At 40.2% G+C, this 24,283-nt stretch overlaps 1 protein-coding gene across 5 annotated transcripts in view; it reads right to left on the reverse strand.

Annotated features, from left to right (window-relative positions):
- IGF1R (insulin like growth factor 1 receptor) overlaps positions 1 to 24,283 on the reverse strand; it is a 196,383-nt gene that overhangs the window by 52,922 nt on the left and 119,178 nt on the right. The window lies entirely within an intron of this gene.

The following is a 24,283-nucleotide window of genomic DNA, read 5'->3' on the forward strand; positions in this document are numbered from 1 at the left end:
ATTTCTAACTTAGCTAAAACACAGTACCAATAATAACAGCATAAAACAAAAATTTCAGTAGTACAACTACAGCGAGATCCAAGCAAAGCACCACAAGACATTTAAAATGAACAATCTGAGCAAAAAGCATATAACCAGCAAAGAAGTTAATATCCCAAAATGAACACAGAAGCAGCAGAGCCCAGCCTGTAGAGAAAGACAATGTTTATGAAACTGTGACAGTTCCACAGAAGTTCTGCATTGCAACTTATCTTTCAGTTTGCAACTACAGTGTCGTTTTAATGCAGGACTAAACAGCCTAAAATCTTGACCCCCTCCTCTTCCCATAATGAGGTCTAAGCTTTCCAGTATGTTTTTAAAATGCTACTGAGCAGAGCACCACAATCATGACACAGGACCGAAAGCATGACAGTGCTATTAAGCAATAATATAAAAAAACCTGTTCATAGCTCTGCATCAGGATCTAGACATCCTACATCAAGTTTTGATTATAAGAAGCCATTTTCTGCCAGCTTTAAGGTAGCGTCCACCTTGAAAATGACTTGTAAAACTGCCATCAGAGAATTTTGCATTTCTTATCAAAATGGTTCTATATTGATCTTGCTTAATTTTATTCACTTTTTTTTTTTTTAAGCCCTAACTGCCAACTTTGCAAGTTTAAGCATCTGGGTATGAAGCTGGGTTCTCCTTATACAATTAAGGCTAAGAAAGGTTTTGTGGAGGAAATTCCACCTGCAGGTACTCCCCAAGTAACCTGACAGCCTTAACAGCATCTCCCCTATCATAGCAGGTAGCTATGAAGTATCATCAGCAGACCTGCTTATAACATCTGACAGTGCTATTACTTGTATATACCTAGCCACTTAGCACTAACACAAGCTGCTTGCATTAAAGATCGCTTGGATACACTGAATTGAATGCAGCATGTCTACTGTATGAGAAGGTACTGCTGAAGTTGCCCAAGAGCTCATCTGTCTTCCAATTAGAAAAGAAACATAACTTAACCCTGCAGTCCTTTCCTTGCACATACTGCTATTATAACCCAACAGCAGTGCTGTTACCAACACTGCTCCATACCTGCATACTCAATTTTTTCAGAGTGAAACCAGGCAAAAAAAGTAGAAGGGAGGTAGAGGCGGGGAGACTAGGAGAACAAGGAGGTAGGAGCATGAGGATGGCTGATGCCTGCCCAGGTAGCACAAATACCACATGCAGGCCAAATTAAGAAACTTTGCAGACCCAGTTAGTTGTAAAGACTACTGAGAGCAGGAATGCAGAGGAAATCACTGCTAAATAATGCATTGTGTAAAGATGCTGGATTTTTTTTCTTCTTGAAAAGGAAAAAACCCATACACACCAAACCCTTACGCAAAAATAAAAAGCATGCAGGTGTATATTCTTTTTTTGATGGTAACCTGCATCAGTGTAAAAGGAGTAAAGTCTGCCCAGATGCCACCTCAGTAAGGCATCACAAATTGCCTCTCACCTTAATGTATACAGCACTACTTGCATTTGCAACTACTAAGAGATTAAAAAAAAAAAAAAAAAAAAAAAAAAAAATCAGTGTGTCTTGCTAGCAGATGGACTGCTGTTCTGAGTGGGTGCCAGAAGTAAGATTTCATGTGGTAGCTACATTTCCAGTTCAAAGCCCTACTAAGAGTAAAAAAAAAAAACAAAACACAAAACAAACCACACAGCCCCCATGCCTCTACAAAGTTCATTACTAGATGTATTAACTACAGGATTTTTTTGTTTTCATCTAGACAATTTGCTAATAAAAAACCCAGAATGCTGCTACGTTAAGTATTCAGATAAATATAGTAGAAAAAGATTGAGTTTATTTCATTCTTGGGAAAGAGTTTTGTATTCCCTTAATGTCATTCATGAACAGTCTGCTATATAAATAGGATTCCCTGCATCTCCTGGTGAATCTGCTGACTATTGTCTACAGAAATATAAATTGAAGCACAGAAGGATACACAAGTTCACATGAAAAAGGCAATCAGTGAAACAGGTTTTCAAAACTACAGTAATATTTTAATCACAACCATTTTAACAAGAACTCTTGAAAACTTTTTAAAGATAATTTTTTAAAAGCTCAGCAACCTTGCTTTTCCTCTCAGTCCTACTTTTTGCTTGTTCTTGCTAACGTTGGCATAGTTTTCAGCCTGGAGACAATACGGGTATCCTGTTTCTTTGAAGAGGCAGAACAAGAACTTGTGTTTGTGTGTAGGACATATTATGAACAACAAAAGACTTATCTGCCTTACATGCCAGTTGCCTCAGATATCCCTGTTACAAAAATCTTACTAAACAACACTGGCTGGTCTTACAGTCCAGCCCCATCTATCCTCCCCTTTGTCCTCCCAAATTGTGCTACTTGGGCTGCTAGATTTGTACCAAAACATTTAAAATGCAGGTTCCAAAATAATTCTGTCAAAAAAACCCAACCCTGAAATAGGCTCAATAACTTGTTGACTTTAGTCCACAAGAACATTAGAGAGACAAACAAGCAAATAGTGGGCTGACATTTGGGGCCAGAATTTATCGGCCAGGTACAACAGTGCCTTGGACCACGAAGGCTGATGACTGTATACAAAAAACGCCAAACCCCGAAACAAATCCTTGCTGACGAGCACAAGGGCAAAAAATGCTTAATTGTCATCACGTGGAGGTACTAAGATAATGGAAAATTTCAGAGACCTTGGAGGGCAGCCATGGAAGAAGGAAGTCAAAGCAAGACCTGAAAAAGGGCAGACCCCTAAACAGCTTCACGACTTTATTAAAAGAGATGATGGAGGCTTGACTAGATCACAGTGTCTATTTACCTTTAGGGAGTGAAAGTACTGAATAATCATATCTTCAGGGAAGAACATTACAAGAGCACCAGTAGCCACAAATCAAATTTACTGGAGCAAAACCAACAATAGCAGTTTCTTTGACCATCCATGCTTCACCTTCTCTCTGATTTTTTCAAATGGGAAGTTTTCCTTGTCAACAAAATTCAGGAGATTTTCCAAATACTATTAAGATACTATGATCACTCGCAAAAAAGGCAATATATTTCATTCCAAGATGCCCACTTACTGAGCAAATCAGATTCAGACCTGACATACAGAAAGGAGATAGTTTAAAACTAAATGCAAAGATCTTACAAATAAGAGGAGCTCCAGAAGAATCTGACTCAGAGACTCATTATTCTCAAATTAAAATCCCCAAGATGCTAAAGCAAAATTGCAAACACAAAGCAAGGTTGGGAAATCCTCAAACACAACTCTCCAAAAAAAGCAAGAAACAAATCACCTCTCTGTATTTATGGCAGCAGTTCCTTTTTGGACAGCCTCATGCTAAGGAGGTGGTAGTAAGTTTGTCTGACATCTAATACCTCCCAGCTATTTGAAGTGCACACAAAGCTAAAGCTCGCTGCAAACACCCTGCGTTGACATCATGGCTATTGTACAGTTTGGACAGACAAAGTGTTCTTATCTCCAAGACGCCATGACTTACTTCAGCAATGCTGAAACAGAAAAGTCAGGTGAATAAACAATCAGTCACAGCGAGTGAAAATGCAGCCAGAAGAGGAAGACTTCTGGCAAGCTGAGGCACCGGCCTCTGCCAAGAATGGCACCGTGCCAGTCACATCCGGGCGAGCAAAAGGTTGCCAAGTGTGGGATAAATATTTTTTTTAAAGATTCTTTCTCTCCTTGTAAAACGATATTTGATCCTTCCTTTTTTATACTGTTTCTGCTTTTTTAGAGCATCCTTCACAAAAAATAATGTTTCAGAAAGAAAAGGGGGAAAACAGACTAGTTTTGAGCAGAAACCAGAGGAGGAAGTGAGCATTTTCTCCTAGCCAACTACTGAAAAAATTAGCTGTCTAAATTTATCCACAAAGACAGAAAAAATGGTCATTTTTGGAATGTTAATCCCTCTTACATGACAGAATTCTTAAAATATTGCATTTTAATGGTCTAAACCTTGGTACGGTCTTTCAAACAGCTGAATTCAAATACTCAAGCAGCCTATATAAGATACGATTTCTTTTGCCCAGTATACTGTGAGAATAGAGAGAATAGAGAGACATTATTCAGAAAATCCAGTTCTAGTGATTCATGGCCAGGGCTGGAATCAAATAACTACAGAATAAAGGCTGCAATAAGAAAATACACATATTAAATACATGCAGTAACGTGTTCCGATCACAGAAAAATGGGTACAGATCATCTCCAAAGAACTGAAGAGGCTACTTAGAGCGGTTGTATAAAATCTTTATATTGCTACAGAAACAGGTACTAGCAACATACTAGCAATGGTATATTCTTTGTCTTTTCTGTTTTGCCCCAGCACTCTACAACTGGTTATCTCGCATTCAGTGAAAATCCTCAAGGAAAAAAACACTACCATATTGAACTACTTTCTAGCAGTTAAGGCATAAAGTTTGGCAGATTTTGAAATTAACTGCCAGACCTCAAAGGTTCAGTTCAACCCAGCACTGATACTAGGACTTGAAAGTGATCACCTTCCTCTTTAAACCTCTAGTATGTACACAATCGTGCCCACCAGTAAAATATTTGGATAGGTCTAAGCAAACTTATACCAAGAAGCAAGAAGACAGCATTAAGTCTATAGCCTGCAAGCTATATCAGACTCGAGATCTTTTCACTAGTCATGTGTTTCCATGTTTACACCCTAGTCATTAGCAGCCCATTTCTATCTGGCAGACCTTTCCAAGGATCTTGAAATTATTCTGAAGTTGTTCTGTGAATTATTTTTTTCCTGCTTTACAAATCCAGCTGAAGTTTAAGTACATCTGGTCAGCTTCCACACAAAGCTTTTTGGTCTCTTGCTTCTTGGTATTTCAATTTGTCACAGATGCCGTACACCATATCTCCTAAGTGAAGGAGTAGGTGTGAGGAAGCATCCAGAACCTCCAAATAACCTCAAAGGATTTGCCCAACCTGAGATCAGCCCAATAGCTGCTAAATTTTTAATCATATGAAAGACTGATAAAGGAATCTACTATTGCCTTCCCTTCCTCAGGATTTTATGGTTGAAAAATAATACCACACTAAATGCTTGTATAGCCAGTTGTGCAGCAGGTGGATCCAACTGCTCAGATGGAAGCACCTGTAGATTATTCTACAGCAAAGGAAGCATAAGACAGGAGTGGAGACAGGTTAGGAGAAGAAAGCCCAGCACCGCTCAGCACCTGGAGACTCTCAGATGCCACCAGATGAAGTAAGGTCTATGAAAAAGAGAGGAAACATTCATCAGTCAATGAAATAAACACTTTGCTAGAACATATTGTTGTGGCGAGGTACTTGATGCCCTCTAGTTTTACAATTTTTTTCTTCAATATTAATATTTTCCCTTCCCCTCAAAATAGTTTTAGTACACACAGCATTTCAGACTAGCACACGCATCAACACAGCCCTGAGGAGCCAGAGGCCCATGGCATGGTTTGTAATCCCTCAAACACACAAATGCCTCACCATAACCTCCTTCCCAGCTGAAAAGAACAGAGCAGCCTATTAAAAACAACAATGAAAACAACCCAAAGCATACTTCAGTTGGACACACTGGAGTTTGATGACACCCCCCTCCCCAACTTTTTGGCCATCTATTATCATTCATTCTTTACCCTAGAAATTACCTCAAAACAGCTTCCAGGCTTCCCAGCTGTGATACATAACAACATGTGTGCTAAATCCATTTTATTTAGAGTGACTAGAGGACTCAGGGACTCTATTTGGCAGTGTAAAACCTCCCATCCCTTCAGGTTTTCTGCAAGTGAAGCAATCAACCCTGCTAAAAGCTCCAGCAGTGTTACAGCTACTCACATCACACCGAAACTAGAGCAAATGGAAACCCGAGTGAAGAAAACAACTGCCTTAGACCACAGTCAATAGGCACCGATAGATAGTACAGTTACGCCATTTGCTCCAAAGTGTGTAATACTAACAACCAGGAAGGTGCAAAAAACCATGACTTATTGACAAACCCAGGCAGCACGAATTGCATTCTCTTTCAAAACAATTTATGTTGCCCAGCACAACCCAGACTGGCATCATTGCAGCTGGCACTCGAGAGAAAGAGGAAAAAAACAAGTCCATTTTGTCCCTTCCACACCAGTATGAATTCAGTACATAAACAAACCCAACTGAGGCATATACGCAAGCATCTATCAGGCTTTCAGGCCAGTTCTACTCTATCTTCAACACTAGGTAAACATATTGGTTGGGAATGTTTTAGCATCAGTACTGCACTGTGTTCTAGAAACATTTCCTCTACAAAAAGGGAAATTTCCCACTGGAAGATGCAAATCAGAACAGTAACACCAATGCCAGTGGGGATGAAAGCAGGAAAGTGAGCGTCACCGCACAGTGAAAGCTGCTCCCTGTCCACCACAATCACCCACCACTCACAGTCACAAACTTGTTCACATTTCTAAAGGGGCAACTGAAGTTCCTGAACTCTTCAGTAACACATAAGGAAAGAAACGGGCTGCTGCAGAACAGCTCTGAAGCAAATTATTTTTCTTTTCACTCCAGATTATGAGCAATATATTGGGGTTTTGCTTGTTGTTGCTTAAAGCTAGATTTAATCTGCCTGTCTTCCAAATGCTGCAAGTATAAGGCAATAAGCTTTACAGAATTTAATTAATATACTGCAAACAAGGAGTGCTGGTCAGTCATCTCCTGGCAAAACCCCAGCTGGAGGAAGAACACTATTCATATTCCAGACTTATTCTAAAGGAGAAAGACAGTTTGATAACATTATCACACTGGCCTAAATGGTGTCGTTCTCTTAATGCTGAAGGATAATGGCAGTCAAAAAAGTCACTGGTTCAGAGGGATTCAACTCCTGCTTTGTTTCAGAAATGCCCTTCGCATTTATGCATTAAGCCCATCAACAGACTTAACCATTCTGGCACAAGCAATGAAACATAATGCTTGTCTTAGAGGCAGACATCAACACTGCTCCAGTCGAAGGCTAATTACACTAAAAATGAAAAGAAAAAAAAAAAGCTTCAGTAACACTGATGTTTACAATACACAAAGTACGGCAAACCTAGAAAGTTTTTGCTCATCTCCAGCCAGGATACCTGCATTAACAACAATAGCAAAACCTGTTACAGAAAGGGCAAGAACATTCAAACTGTTTTACTACAGAGGAAGTTTTTTCAAGCTGTACACCTGCTAGTGAGATAGCCCACTAAAACGAGGATTAAGATCTAGATGTTTAGGAACCCGAGAAAAGAGAAGAATTACAATGGAAGGACAAAACAAGATGCAAGAATACTGATGGTATGGAAAGTTCAGAGACACATCTGGGTGCATTTGTTTTAAATTACAGATTAGTAAATCTGGATGTACATCATCACTTACGATATTTGCACACTGTAAGTGAAGACATCCTGTTAAGATCAACATCACTTCGAACAATATTAAGGCAATTATGTTCAAAATGATTAAACAAAGCATGTCCTTCATGACTTCCAGAAATAAAAGAGAGTGCAAGCCAATCTGACAGCAACTGAAGGTTGTGCTCTTGAGATCCACAACAAACAAAAGGTGAGCTCTTTCCTTGGTTTTAATAATCATGGAATTATTTTTTCATTCTAAATCTTTCCTCTATTATAAACACAGACAGAATACAGAAGGTGCCAGAGTTTGTAGGACCCAGAAACAGACTGGAAGTTCACACATTAATCCATCTCTTAACACATTTTAACAAATTTACAGGCAACACGGACAGCGGAAAGGATACAACTGACTTAAATCTGTATTAAAATTAGTTTCTTTTCATACATCATGACTGTGGATGGAAGTGTTTCAGAGGGAAAAGGGAAAATGTTGAGTATCTTTTCAGACTTGATGCAAATTGCTTTCATAGTCTGTAAATCATCCTGAATGGGACATGAACTTTTAACTCCATCCTACATGGTTTTTATCTCCAAAGAACAAAACCACTGCAACTGTTGCCTATTCGCTAGTGCGTTACTGAACAGCTCTGCTTGCCACTAGAAAAGGCTGAGCCGGGTTGCAGAGCCAGCTTTGAGAAGCACAAGGATGCTCCCAGTCTGCAGAGGCACTGGACATTGCCATGACCCCAAAGGAAGCCCCAAGTGAACCACTGTGAGTTCAGTAGCTCTGAATCCCCAGCTCACTCAAGCCAAGTAAAGGACTAAACCACCTGAATTAGGAGACACTGAGAAAAAGTGACTTGGGTCAGTGAGGGGCACTGATGGGAACAGCACATGAGTTTGCTCAGTGTTTTCTTCTAACCTAAGTGGAGGATGACATTACATTGTCCAGCCTGCACTTAGTCCACTACTATCTTTAAAAACATCCTCCGTTACGAGACAGAACTATTTCAGTTCTTCCAACACACTGATAAAATAAACTGAACAAGGAAAACCATGCTTGACTATGCCATCCTCCAGAAACTGCAAACACACATAATATACTCACAGGACAAATGGCACACACACCACTGCTGGCCATGCAGTCAAATACACAGTTAATACTTGGATGCATGAGTTGTCTCTGCTTATACACATGAACATGCTTTTGAAGAATTCCTATTAGTATAACTGGAAAAAAATAATAATGACATTGCTTCGGACTTTCTAAATCCTTTCCTGTAGTAAGGATTTGTGATCAGATTAGAGGGTAGCAGACAGTTTTATTTATTTATTTATAGGAAGGACAGTCAAGGTGAGCTTTATCACTGGATCTGACAGAGGCTCCAGGTTGCAGCAAAGCCAGCTCAGTGATACTGCCTGGCTGCTCTGAAGCCAGAGACAGCATCAGATGGCATTTATTAAAGAAAAAGGGGGAATTCATGTTTTTGATACCAGCACAAAGTGGGAAGCATGCTGCTTCCCACTCTGTTTCTGCTCGAGCTTGGCACATTTGAGCTACACTTTTCTCCTCCGGTACCGTTTTTTGTCATCTCCAGGCACATTCACATGAACATATAAATACACAGATCCTTACACTCTGTGTATAGCAGATACTTACATAGATGGTCTCAAAAAAGAATATTCTTTTCACACACTAAAAAAATTATACGGAGTTATTTTAAATTGAGAACTGTTTGTATATTCCTTATAAGTTTATAAAACTCTCACTGTCCTCCCATGACTAACAAAACTGGAATTGAGAGAGTATTCTATATTTATAACTCGTCTGGTTGCTCATGCCTATGGCCCTATTTCCACCCTCCGTTACTGTACACACAGCTATGTGAGGTATTGTGGGTTCCCAAACTTCACCGATTTCCTAACAAGGCAGGCCTGTGTCCCAGAGGAACAAGCTGGGGGCTGTTTCATTCGAGCATTGGCTGAATGCAGAGGGAGCGGCCTTGAGTGCTGTGGTTTTGGCAGCTCTTCTTGAAACTGGTATTAGAGGCCATTTCTGTGCAATTACATGCCTAACTGGCACTGGATTGTGTATCAATGCTACCAATACACCTTCTACAGCCCAGGCCGGTTTACAGCCCAAACGGTATTGCTATTGCTATACACTTACCTTATTTATTTTAGCAGTGCCTGCAAGCCGAAGCACTTCGATGCTTAGCTGGGCAGCTCCGTCAGTTGCCTACATTACAGACACACCAGAAGTACCAGGCAAATCCAAGCCATTACAATGAAGTTCAACAGACTATTCATTGGCCTCTCAAAATTGAAAGGAGACAAAACCCTCAAACTTCACCCAAAATCCCCCCAAGACCATACTGGGTTCAGTGATGCTGGCACACTACAGACCTCAAATGGGTGGCAGAGAAGGAGACTGTATTAGGTATCTAAATGCAGCAAAATGAGGAAAAAGACGAATTTCATACAAATGGGGGCTGGGTGACACTCATAATCCATATGAATGTCCTAAGGTCTGCTCAAGAATCATGCAACCATATCTCATCTTTGTCATGATAGAGCTGCCTTTTAATCAATGCATTTTTAACACGTGCTGGGCACCTGCAGGGCACAGCAGCTCTTTCTTATTTGCAGATCCTACATATGTTCAATATAAATATTTATACAAAAAGCAGGGGGAGAAAAAGACACAGGCAGATTTTTCAAATTCAAAATATGTTGTGGTAGCTGGGATTGGGATCTAACTCTCATGGAGTTAGATTCATTATGGTACTTAAGCTATAAAAAACCCCACAAAAATCAAGAAACCCACAACTCTTCCTATGAGGCTTTGCAGAGTCTGGAGACAAAAGAGCACCGCACGGTGCTGTCACACCAGGAATTAAGAACTGAAGGGGAAAGGAAGCATGGAAAACATTTTTCTCTTTCCATGTAATTGCCTTGTACTCTAGCCTCCATGTAATGACTCAGGTAGTTGCCACAAACCCCCCCAGTGCTGAGGAGTCAGACCATATTCAAGTTCAGGAGAATTTATCTGGGGATCTACATGCTTCACGTACAAAAATGTGGCAAGATCTGGACTACGCTTAAAAAGATTAAGCCTCCATACCTACTAACCAAAAAACATTACCAGGAAAGCAAGTGGCCAATATGGCCAAATTTGTTTAACTGACTGAGAAAGCTTTCCTCTAGCAAAATAAATTTGTCCTTAGAATATTCTAGCTGAGAGAGAGAAATCACCTGAATCACCCCATAAAGCAAAACGAGGCTTCAAAAGGAAGAAGGGGCATAGGTCAACAAAGATATATTTCGGTTCAAAGTAATTGCTGCTGTGAAAGCTGAGCAGAGTAACACACCACACCTGAAGAGACAGGTACTTGCGACAAAGAAACATTACTTTAAATCCTCATGGCACTCTGTGTCTGGTTTGTGCAAGGTGTCTGGTTTATTTGCACCTTACGTATGCTTGCTCAGAACAAGTACCGGCATGGGGAGAGCCCCTGGATGTGTTTTGCAAACAATTACAACAACCCAAAACAATGCACTGCGCCTGAAGTCATCTCAGCAAAGGCCTCAGTCTCGCTAAGTGGCACCATTTCCAAATTCAGTTCTCATCAGAGGCACAGAAGGGAAACACCCTCCTCTCCTTCCCTTTAATCCCAGTGCCTCAGTCTATGCTGCATGTAGCCAGCAGTGCTGCAATTTTTTTTCCAGTTTATTTAACTGCTCTCTTGCTTTGCAATGAAGCTGTCCAAGATTAACAGACAACTCTGGTGAGTCAGATGTTCAAAGAAAAAAAATAATCTGTACTTCTCACCATCTAAACAGTAATGCTACCAGTGTAATTGTTTTCCATCACTTTGCATACCCATAACACAAGACAAACTATTAAAAACTCCTCCTACCTAGCAAGAAGAAAAATGGTCTAAATTTATCCCAAGCTACAGTTCACTTCACTTTGAGGGAAGGATTTAAATATGGAATATTTTTTCTCCCATCAAAATCAGGGAGGAAAATTATAAAAAGGTCTTTGAAGAACTAAATACAGCAAAGCTTAGTATTATCTTTTGAAATTATTAAAAAAACAGGTTCCACATATTTACACCATTAAAAAAAAAGTTTATGTTGCAGTAATTAAAGAACAGATATTCTTCCGCAAAAGCATTCTAATTTGACTGACCCTTTTCTACAGTTTTTTAAAATTCTCTTTTAATATTAAAATTCCACTAAGCATTTAATTTATGCTGCAGAGGGTTAGTATTAGGTATAGGAGAAGATGCAGGTTTCCAAAACAACTAAGCACGATACAATTCAGCAATGAAAACATTTACAGCTTCTTCATGCAGAATGTGCAGACTTCAGGCAGACTGTGAAGACTTCTCGCAACCTCGTTTACCCCAGAAATTATTAGATTTATAGGACACCTACAAACGGAAAATTTAATGAATTCTAAGCTTTCTCAGTAATACTGCAGTAAACAAGATTGCAATTACCTTTTCTTCCAGTTATGGGTCTCCTTGAGACAATAACTGCAGGTATCTTTGGTTATAGAGGTCAAATGGGTGAAAGCATCACCATACTTCCTGTCTTCAAACTCCTCGTGATGCTACACTGCCTTTTTACTATTGAAAAGTGTATCCTTCTCCTTTTACTGATCCTATTCTGAACATGCCAGACATGCCATTCAGGAAGTTCTCTAGGTGTATATTTACAATACACAAAGCAGACCAGGAACAAAGTATTTATGGCTATGCTAGAGTTATCAATATTGTATGATCCCCAGAAACATTTAATGCTGACACTGAGAAATGTTATGACAAAGTTACCTATCACCTCTGGTCCAGATACTCATGACTATAAAAAGAGCCCAGTGGCTGGTTTTGGCCAGCCGCAGGGGGACAGTGCAGTATTGCCATCAGACCACTCTCAGTTTGAGAAACACTTTCCAATTCCGTCATTAGAAATGACATTTCTCTTCCAATGTTTACGACTGCAAAATGAAACAATGAATGGATCTATTTCAAGCAAGGAAGGCCCTGCCTTCTCTGCAGTTATATAAACTGAAACTTCCATATGCATTAAATAAAGTTTTCTGTAATTATGCAAACACTAGCCTGAACACACTGTTTAAAAATCACACTGATCAAAAAATAATAAAAATCACCCAAATCCAAAATTGCAGACAGAACCTTCACTGCAAAACAGTAAAAGGGAACTACCAAATAATGGTAGATCCTGCTCATTGATGGTTATGAAACAAGACACAGGGAGGGGAAAAAATAATTAGTATTCCAAGATGTCCCCCCCACACACCCAAAACTAAAAGCATTAAATTGGATGGGAATAGAATAACTGATTTTGCCTGCAGTCAAATACAGGGAACTACCATTTAAATTGCAAATTACAGAGCAACAGATCTTTGCACAAAGTTCAAGGGTTTTCTATGGTTTGTTTTTATGAATTAGGAATGACATGGGGAAAGAGTAAGGGGGTTAGGCTAGCACGACCGTTAATACATACTTCAGCTTAAATATTTATCAGATTCATTTGATGCACTTTATCTTGGCACCGTGGCTTGTTAAAGTGATGACAGAAAGTAAAGCAGCTTCTCAGAGATCATCCCTAAGGATGTAGTATCCGCTGGTGGCCATGCTGGCACTGGAGGATTAACTGCTACAGAAGGATCTCCAAACTGACTAATTACTCCCTCCTCCCCACATCATGTCTGTCCCCACAAGGGAAACTTTTAATCCATTTATACCTTTCCTGGGAAGTGCTTTTCAACCAGTAGTTCATTTGACAAATGTTCTGCTTCCCTTTCCCAGGTTTTAAAGAAATTGTTCCTACTAACATCAGCTTCTTGGCCTTGGTTCCTACAAATTAAACTTCATGAATGCTTAGTAACAGAAAAATACATACTTCACATTTATACAGCACTTTTTAATCAGTGGTTCTCAAAATGCTTTACAAAGCATGAAATCTACTTGAGTGGTTGTTTTTGATGCCCATTTTAAAGCAGAGGGGTGAACAGATGCAGTAAAAAATGACAAGTTACTCAAGGTTACAGCAAAAGATTTAGGAACTGAAGAAGCTGTTTGTCTTGATATGCAAAAGCCCCTGACACTACATGACTGTAATAATTTTCTTTTAAAATGTAGCAAGCCCTGCATTACAGACTTCAGCACACAATTCCAGAACACTATTCAGAGGACCTGGGGTTCAAATATTTTCTTGCCAGGCTGTTAGTACATAACAGAGAAAAGACAAAGCAGAAGCCACATTACCTTTTTAAAATTATTTTAGAAATCAGCTTGTTTGGGGGATATTTGCAAAAAATTCTACCAGTGGATATGTAAGTAACCACAAAGAAATAGGTATTTCAACTTTTAACAGCGGACGACAGCCTAGCCTGAAATGTAAAATACCGTTGTAATATCAGACTTGGGTCCTTGTGACAAACACATGCAAAGATTCCTGGTGAAGTTTCTACAGACTTTAAAGGATGACAACAAACATCACCACCTTCAGCATGGAAAGAAGTGAGGCTTGTCTGACAAAACAGTACCGAGCCAACGGCTTTACAGTGATACATGACAGATCCATACAAGTCAGCACCAAGTCACTTAACTGTAAGATTTAGCTGGAAGGAGTATTACAAACTGCATTAGCAAAAAGAATATAAAACAGAATTGTGGGATTCTTGTAAGAAAATGTACACAAGGTATCTTTTCCAAAAGTTTCTATCTTTGATATTTTGCCTCAAGGGCATTTTGGAGGTTTTTTAAGTAGTAAGCCAAATGGCTTTACAAATTAATTTCACTTTTTAAACTACATTGTTTTCTTTGTTTCATCCTTCTGGTTTTTGTTTTTGGTTGTTTTTTTTTTTTTTTTTTAAATCACAGATGCAGATGGGCAAGTTTACACCATTGAGTGTCTTTGAATTAACTTCATACCAATAACTGTTTTTAAGATATATCACTGCCAAATTTGGCACTTGAGAAAAGTTAATCTAATTCTGCTTTTCATGCTCGCTGGAGAGAGATGGTGGCCTCTTTCGTTGTGGGACGGACGGACACACACACACACAGAGATAATTTAGCCACTTTCAGACACGACTCCCATCCTCTCAGTCCCATCTTTTTTACCTCTGGTCCCCACTTAACTCTGCTGTTCCATGTCCAATATAACCTCTACTACATAACTAGTGTCAATCACGACTAGATTCTCTCAGCCACCTATAGCCACAACTTTCAAGTACCCTGCAGTCACTGGTGGATTTATCTGCCTTACTCGGTATACTAGTAGGGAAGCAACAGGATTTCACCCACGGCACAAATAAGAAACCTCGAGTCTACGTGACCTGCCCACAGCTGCACAGCTTGGGACGCAGTCCAAACCGTGTGCATCTTAACTAGGGAGATTTCTCCAAACTGCCTTTTTTGAGATTAACAAATGTATCTGGCTTAAAAATTATCATTTAGAGAATGACATTACCAGGTCAATGTGTTCCTGAGCATTAAGTACCTCTGAAAAAAGACAATTTCAGAAGCATTTTGTGCTTCTTGGTGCAATGGATAACAAAAAAGAATAGGCTCAGCACAAATAACTTAGTAGCAATGTCTCTGGAAACCGAAATCTTTTAAAATGTAGTTTGAAATCTGCCAAACTAAACTTAAAAGAAAATCTACAAATCCACAAGCCCCTTGGCCAGCTTCTCATTCCCTCAGATTTCATCTCACTTGCATGGCAGCATGTAGCTTTGCTCACATCTGCCTCATCTCTGGATAGATGAGGACAGCATCCTGTTCACTCTACCATCTTCTGCTGTATATTAGCTGTTCCCCTGCTCCCCTGTTGGCCTAAATTATCCTTCAAGAGCTTGTACACTATGCAGTCTCTTTCTTGAGCTCTTAAATCACTCCTCAAGCCTCCTCCCCACCCCAGACTCCTAAAAATGCAACCTCTTGAGTTACTCCCTGCAAACCATTAATAAAGTATCATCATGAACTTGGTACTTCCTAAACATCAATACAGTCTACTGGCAACCCTATCAATAACCAGAAGCTACAAAGTTCATTCAAGTGCACATCTAATTTCTGCTGGTTTAGATCAGGGTTAGCGTGATGAATCAGCAATGCTGACAGGCATCCAACAAACTAAAGGATTGCTGAGCTCCAGTATCTAAAGATGAAGATTACAACTAAGAGGTATTCAGCTCTAAGTCTGATCTCATGATCTAAGTTACGTTCTTAGCAAAGTACTGCAACATATATTGTTTTATGGGCAGTATCCTACTCATTTATAATGTGCACACTGTAAATCAGAAGACTCAACACAGAGAAATTGAGCTATGATTACATTTAGAGCTAAATGCTTTTGCAGTCTAATCATTCACAATCAAGGGTTAGCAGACTGGTCCAAAGAATCACCTTGCATCCAGAGCGCTACGGCTTCCACTGGGTACATGGTGGGTCTAAGGAACTTCACATCAGCAGAGAAATCCATTTTTAATAAAAACTCTATTGGTTAAATGGAGAAAAAAGAAGATGCATAGAACAAAATTCTTTAAAATCTCAAGTACAATAATTACTTTATTTGCACCTATACATTCTCTCACATGACAGTAAGTGTACAGTGCTCTCTCATGCCAATATATTTTTGTCAAGAAAGAAAAGCAGGCCGCCTTGTAAGCATGTGCATTTAGAGAAGCTTCTTACAGGTTCAGTGACTCTTTGTGCATCCTAAACCCTGCAGCTGAAAACAGAAAGAAAGACAGAAAGGAAAAAAAAAAAAAAAAGAAAGGGAAAAGGAGGAAAAAAAAAAAAAAGTGCCTTGTGTTGTTTCATTCACCACTCATTCCAAAAACATTCAAATCAGCACCAGCTCGGAAGGGGAAATCCAATAAGGATAATGCTCTCCCTGTCTATCCCTGCCTGCACAGTGCTCTGCAGGGCTGCGCAGCCACGTGACGGTTTGTTTATGAGTCTGGAGCAGCATCACATGAGGCACGTCCCCCACTGCGCCCCATGGGGCCCTGCTCCGTGGGCAGGGGACAGCCACTGCTCCCACACCAAACCAAACCAAGGCAGCACAGCAAATCTTCATAAAAAAATATCTTTTCAAAACTCTGCACATGTACCAAACATATTACATAGGACAGAACGTTTTTATGCTGTTAACATTTCAGCACGTATTTCTTGACTGCAGGCTTAAAATTAAAGGGAAGCAAAAGCAGCCATTCAAGGCACAGAAAAAATGCACTTTTAAACACACATATGCACAAAACAAAGAAAAAAATTAAAGGCAGATCTTACCATAACCTCAGTTTGATTCTGCAGGTATAGATTTCTCTCCATAAAAATCAATAAAAGATTATTTTACGCCATTTGATTTCATCACCTTGTATCAAATCTCTGCTCTGAATAGAACATCTGAATCAATTTGTAAAGCTCCTACAGGCTACGCTGTCCTAGGCTTTCAAGTGTCTTTTTTCTATCTCTCTTACCACGAAGACAGTAAGATAAAAATCCCACACTGGAGGTTATTTGATGTTTCTAAACAAGTACCAGAAGATTTTTTTTTTTGTTAGCCCTCTGATTCCTTATACTGATGTTTCAGGAGGAAAGGAAAAAACAACCACAAACTGCACAGAAGAGAGGGGCAGTTCAAAACTGCAGAAATCCACTTTCTTGGGTATGATTTCTTCAAGATGCACCTAGCTGCAAGAACTGTTTGTAAAAAAACAAAAGGGCTTTGTGTGCCTAGGAGATCCAAAGCATGTACCTGTGAGCGACGCACAGTGTGCCTTTCCTGCCCTTTCTAATGCCCCGCACGCTCTCAGAAACGCACTCCTTTGCTGCAGTGGTGACTGAAGAACTAAAATGTCCTACTTCCAGTACTGAAGGAGGAAAACACGTTGAATTAAACAAAGACACATGTACACTATGCATTCTTCATGCTGAGGCAACGGGGTTTCACCACAAAAGAAACACACTGTAGATAATTTAATGCACTAAAAAAAGATGGCATAGTGGATTTCTATGCAGTGCGCTGAATCGTAATGAGAGGCTTATTAAAAACTGAGCAGATACACAAAAACAAGTGTCAACACAATATGTTTCAATATAAAAAACCTGGAGCTTCAATCTCTGGGCTTCTCTGATTTTCCCCCTCCCCTAAATTATGTCCTTTTAGTTAAATTGCTGCCTTCATAATCCAGTAAACATATCCCAAGCTCCACATTCAGGAAGGTTACGATCCCATTTGCTTCCCATTCATAAGATGGTCAGCGAGAGAGGAAGTGAGCAGCACAGCACTGCCTCCCACACACACCCAGAACTCTTCAAATCCACATGGGAGTCACCCCACCACCCAGCTCCGCACCTCAAAGGCTGCACTTGTAGGAACTTCAAACAAGTGTCTCATTCCTCTTGCTTGCATCCTTGTCAAAATTACTTAAAGAGTGAAAAATGCAAACAATTTGCCTGTTTTGTACACGGACTGCTCCCAATATGATCAGTAAGAACACTTTGTAATTTTGAGAAAAAAGAAAACAATTCGGCAAAAACAATGAGCAAAGCATCAGACTTATAATCTGTTAAATAATTGCTATGAAACCTACTACTGGGTTTTGGGGTGTTTTTTTTATTATGGCTATTCTGGATTACTCTTAAGACTGCTTCGTTTTACAGAATATGGACACTTCTATTACCTGCCTGGTAAGCAGATGTATGTAACACACCACCAGTTAAGTACTCAAAATCATCTATCAGCACATGTATTTACATTTCAGGGGAGGCAGGACTCAGTGGGACCGCAGGGCAGTTGTTTGTTTTTTGTATTCAGAATAAGAAAGTGAAAATGAATGCAAATACCTCCTTTCTTGGCAGCAGGCAGTGCATTGTTAGCATCTCAGCCTACTAGTCTGAGCACTGCAGCTGCCGAGAGGAAAAAATAAATAAATAAGAGTCGAACCCTAACAGCAAGGCATTTCAAAGGACAAAAAGATATAAAAAGAACTGCAATAGAGATTTCCGTACAGCCACAGGTGACATATCCTGAATTCCTGCAAGTTACAGCCACTCTCAGATTATTCCTTTTTTTAAAGCTCCTTACAGTTAAGTGCCAGTCTTATCAGTCATACCCTATCCACCCCTCATTTCCCACCCTGTTTTGATTTGCTACAAAGGCCATCCACCATCCATCAACTCTCAGCTGTTACTGTTCTTTCACTGAAAATACATCCAATGAATGAATCTGGAGATCCAGGTAGCAAATCCAGTGGGCTTTAGATGCACTCTTATTTTAAATGCACTGAATAATAATTTACACCAACGCTTTTCAGAGCTGATGTTGTGGTGATGGACTTTATGGGTTTGGCTTTGTTTTTTCAAATTGCCCACGCAGCCCTGGTCCCTGCATAAGCCAGGTGAGCAATGCAGGAAGCATCAGGCACCATGGCCTCCTGCTCTGGGCTAGAAAACCAGAAGAGACCCAGATAGAAGCTACTCCAGTGCTTTCAAAGTCTGCATTTGTTTTACTTGGGTTGTCTCATCAACTAGAAATGTAAACATTAGCTGGAAGAGCAATATGACTTTATCCCTTTCTGACACAGTGAGGAAACATCAGCCTTGAAGATAGAGGTCACAGCCTGGAGCCTTCACAGAAGGGACTCATTTCCAAAAGAAAGCTGCTTAACTCCTGCTCACAAAACCCCAAGTCTGCTGAACTCTGTACATAATGGGAAGCCTGTCAGCCAACACTGCCTGAAATACACCAACACAAATGGAAAAGCGCTGTTGGGTGCAGTCACACAAGTCGAGTGTGGGAAACAGTCAAAGAGGTGGTGCCAGTACCAACGTGGACGAGGGGCAGGGAGCACATGCCGCACGGAGAGCTTCATACCGGCATTTTGCTCTATTTTACGTCGTGAGCCTTGAGTGGTACAATTTGAGGGGAAATTATTACAGAAAGGAGACCACTTGATAGGATACACTTACATTTAAAAGCTTTTTTAAAATCTACCTACTGCATTTTTGAAAAGCTGTGGAAACTACTGGCCCACAAGGTAGGAGATTGATTAATTGTAACAAAAAGTATGTCACTAGGTGTTTCATTTATCTAAATTTCACGTAACCTGGACAAATCCAAATGAAAAGTATCTTATTAAACTGGTAGAAATTCAATAACACAAGGCAGAAAACATTTTTAAGCTTTTTTTTTAAAAAGAAAAACACTTTTTTTTTTTTTGAAGCAGTACTTAAATCATGACTTCTCAAAAGTAGAAAAAGTTTGGTTTTGAAACCATGATGATTAGGATGATCACCTGGGGTAGAAATGCTCTACCCTTGCACAGCATGGGGGAATATGAATGGAGTAGAAATGATTTTCTAAAGAATTTTTATTGATTATTTTGAAAGCCAGAAATACGATCACAGACAAACTAATTGTGTCTCTTCAGAATCAATGCAAAGACGTGATACTTTACATACAGGCACCATACAGTACACAAAAATCATTTTTTTCTTGTAAAAGAAGAAATGACATACATGTAATTTTTACTCAGAAGAGAGACGGGGGCAGGGGGGCAAAGAAAAAAAAAAGAGTCAGACAATTAACCTCAGTGATTTAATACTGCTTGCAAAATTCAGTAAGTAGAAATATTAATTGCTACCCTAGCCATATAGATCTTAACTTTCTAGAAGTTGAGCCTAATTCCTTACAAGTAATTTTATCAGATCCAGAATACTCTGCATATTTGAAGACGACTGCTACAAAATATTTCAGTGCACAAGTCAAAGGAATAAGCACCAACATAATTCTTCATCTTGTATCTGAAGACCTGTCAGGTTTGCTCATTGATAAATACGTGAAGTAACTCTTCATACTCCGACTGCTGCTCAAAGCAGCACATTTCACTTCTCATAGAAAAACCACATTTCAAAAGCCACTGGTAAACTACCACCCTACACTACCCATGATTTGCATTTTATTAAAAAAAAATTAGTTAAGTACATCTGTTCTAAAAATAAGTGCTATCACAGCAGAGCAAGATTTCTCCCTACACATACTGCCTCCAGAATCTGCTACTTCCTCTGGAGCATGTGCATCATTTATGCAACACAATGAAATTCATATTGAACAAATAATTCCAGCAGAAACTCCACAGAAGTTTCATAAAAGGCAAATAGTTTTTTGAAAAGTAAATCCTAGTTATGAAGTTGTCTTCATTACAGAAGACTACTAGAAGTGTAAAACAGGAAAAAACCCCTTATTTCAGCACATATGGACAGAAAGGTGGCTAGCCATAGGGTTTAGTAACTTGAATGGTCTAAGGATATAAGCAAAGGATTTTTACGGTAGAAAAATCTTTTATCAGATGCTGCTGGAAAAGGAAGGAAGAAAAAAAAAAAGTAAATTTTGTAGCATACAAGTAATTTTTCAAGTCAGATGCATCTGTTCTATTAAGGGACTTCACTAGTACTGCTTTTCAACACCATTTTTCTTTAGCCAGAAGATAATGCTTGTCCCATTTGACCCTGGAATGGAGCAGACACTAAAATATTCAGAAGACTTGACAAAGCTGGTAGCAAGAAGAAAGTGTTCAAAATGAGAGAGTGGAATTAAAACACCGGTAAACTAGGTCAAATTACTGGAGGAGAGAGCACCCTGAAACACAGCAAAAAGTAACTATTATAATTGTAATTTCCATCTTGGATGATTTAATGATTAATAGCAGGAGTTAGCAAAAATGAATTAAGGCCTGCAACTAATTCAATTTTATTGTATTTCCTTAGGGTGTCTGGATTTTTAAGCTTAGTACCCAAAGACCTTTGTGCTTTTACTGCAAAACCCCAATGGACTTGTATTTCTACACTTCTTTTTTTTTGGCCCAGATCTCTTTCATAATTGTTCATATTTATCAGTATCTTCTCTGAAACTTTACTTCCATCAGGACCTGCACAGAGGTATCTAAAAGATCCAGCCACACTCCGTATGCTGCTGCAACTGGAAGTAATTACTGCAAATCATCAATTGCACAGATGCAAAGGTCTCTGCTGGTCATTACATCAAAGTTGGATGTGTGCAGCAGCCCAGGTCACTAGGACACTGCCAGCAGACGAAACCACCAGGCCCTTCAGCCTCCCGGATGGATAGAGCAATGCTCAAATCTGATCCACTGCCGTCCACATCCTGACCGTAACCCTGTCACAGAAGGGACCTAGTTTATAAATACCTCTGGCACTCAAGGGAAGATATCTAAACGGGCAACGAGCCTGGCAAAAGCCTGCATACCACCACAGTGCAACAGAGCATGGCATCTCGGCTTCCTTCGCCAGCGGCTCGGCAAGGAGCCTGGGAGGCAAGAGGCACCCATTCCCACACACAGCTCCACTCCACACGTTCCCAGCAGCCCCGACGCAAATAATTCCAGTCCACTACTCCTCCATCACACCGACTGCAAGCACATCGTGCTGCTGCAAAGGGGGAAACCTGATTCAGGTCACTGCAAAAGGTAGAAAAACACTTATTTTAACACGACGCTGCCACGCTTCCTTCTCCACGCTGCCCCCCGATCCAGGGACAACCACCTCCTGGCAGAAAACCCAAAGGCTGCCTTTGCCCAGGGAAGGGGAGATGGAAAACAACAACATACAGATCCCCCTCCCACAACACAGCCATACTGCACATTTCCACAGCCATGTCTGCCCCAACGCCTTTATTAGCAAGCAAGGAGCTGCTCCCCTATTTGAGTGGCCCCATATCAGTCAGATGGGAGGGTAAGAGGGAAACAGGGGGCACACAAAGGAGCTCAGAAGAGCAGACCCTCCCTCCTTCCACCCCCTTCCTCCACCTTCCCTCGCCTCTAGTCCTCCAAAACAGACCTTGGCCTTTTATAAAAGGTGGGGAAAAAAGCCCCACCAGAATAACCCACCCTACAGCAACCCCATGTTTTTCCCTACAGAGCGATTAAAACAGCTCCTGTATTAATGAGGAGAAACCAAATTTAGAAGAGGCGCAACATCCAAATATAGACTTAAACACACCTCACTCCTGAAAAGGGTCCCACTGTTTTCTCCCTCGCCCCTCCCAAGAGGAGACGTGGGCTGAACTCACATTGCCAGGGGCTCTGGTTGCCCTGCTGCTCAGCAGCATCCTGCATCCCACCACCCCACTGGCACCATCCCTGCAGGCAGCATCCTGCTGCTCCATGGGCACCATACCCATGGCTAGTGTCTCGCCACCCCCATCGACAACATCCCCAAGGGCAGCATCCAACTGCCGCCAGCCCCAGCACCGAGGTGGTATTTTGGCAGAAGCCAATAATCCTGCTCCCCAGGGAGGATCCCTGGGACTGGCCTGTTATTCCAGGCAGAAAGTAGTAAACAACCTCCCAGGGGCTGGAGACAGAGGTAAACCCCAAAGATGCTGTGTCCTTGCTCAGGCGACTGTTATTACAGGACAAAACCAACATGGAGCTTCTGAGGCTGTGCTAAAAAACTGCAAGGCAAAAGTTAAGAATGCTGCTCCTATAAGAGGGGAAAAAAAATAATAATAATAAAAAAATCCAAAGTCATATGTTTCTCCAGAAGGACTTTATGAATTTGTTTACAACTATGTTCATGAATGCTCTGAATTTCAGAAAATAAATTCACTTTTTTTCTACGCAGGTAGGTTTTTATAAAGATCTTTCTCTCCCCTTTTACAAACAGCATTTGCTTTTTTTCCAAGACAAAAAACAAAGTGGGGGGAGAAATTACCAGTGCACTGAAATCAGCAGTGGTTGTTTTTTTCCTACACATATAGAAATATTCTAGCAAAACCAAGAGTTGGTATTTAGCTTGATAACATACAGATGAAGAAAGAACATTCCCAATACAGCAGCCCCACGGGGGAGGATTTTAAAAATTGGTTTAAAATGGTATTTGACCACATTATGTTGCTATATTCATGTGATGTCACACTTGTTCCAAGACAGAAAATGTGCTGCTCAGACTAACATCTAAGGCAGCTCTAACCAGGATGGGAGGATTAGTTTGGCCTCTTTCAAGAGAATAAATTATTGCTGAAGATGTTTATACAATGCAGCTTCATGAGCCTGAAAGGTTGCTTTCAAGAGAGGCCCGGGCCCCCAGCTGGAGGAATGCAAGCGCAGCCCATGTGGGGAGACAGCCCGGCAGGGCAGACCGAAACCCAGCAGCTCAATTTCATCCTCTGTGTTTCACTTCAGGTGACTATTTTTGGGAGGCACAGAGTTGTGTGTGCTGGTGCAGTAACTAGCTAGCTTTGAAAACATTTGGAGTCTTTTAGACATGATGGTCTCCCTATCATGTTTTAAAAGCAATTTGCATTGTAGGAAATGTTAAAAGAGAAAAAAGGAAAAAGTTAACCAATGGCAGCCTGCAGCATTTAAAAAAAAAAAAAAATCTAAAAAACAGATCACTGGGAAAAGAGTTGTCCTCCTTTATATCACTGCATAACTACACAAAGAAAAAAAGCCTAGCTGTTCTGAAGTCTATGGCAACACAGAGAGTATCGTAAGTGAGCACAAATTTGGCCTAGATTTATTCCTCAAGTGCTCTAGAAGACCACAGCATTTACTAATTTTTACACAGCTGTATGCAGACATCACTACCACCACTGCCTACATATCACACATCAAGAAACACTAAATTAAACACAAATTTAAAGGAAACATCATTGACATTTTGTTTCCATCTTCTCAAAACAGAGAATAACCAGACTGAACCCTTTCATAACACTCAAAATCTGTGTATTTAAAAAAAAAAAAGGGGGGGGGGGTGCAGGAAGGAACAAAAAAGGTGCTCTCAGATTTGTGCCCAGCTCCTCACTACTGATTCTTTTGTTCAAATACACAGTAGAAAATAGGGAGACGGGGGA

The sequence above is a fragment of the Aquila chrysaetos genome, chromosome 5 (assembly GCF_900496995.4).
Source record: "Aquila chrysaetos chrysaetos chromosome 5, bAquChr1.4, whole genome shotgun sequence".
Taxonomy (NCBI): Eukaryota; Metazoa; Chordata; class Aves; order Accipitriformes; family Accipitridae; genus Aquila; species Aquila chrysaetos.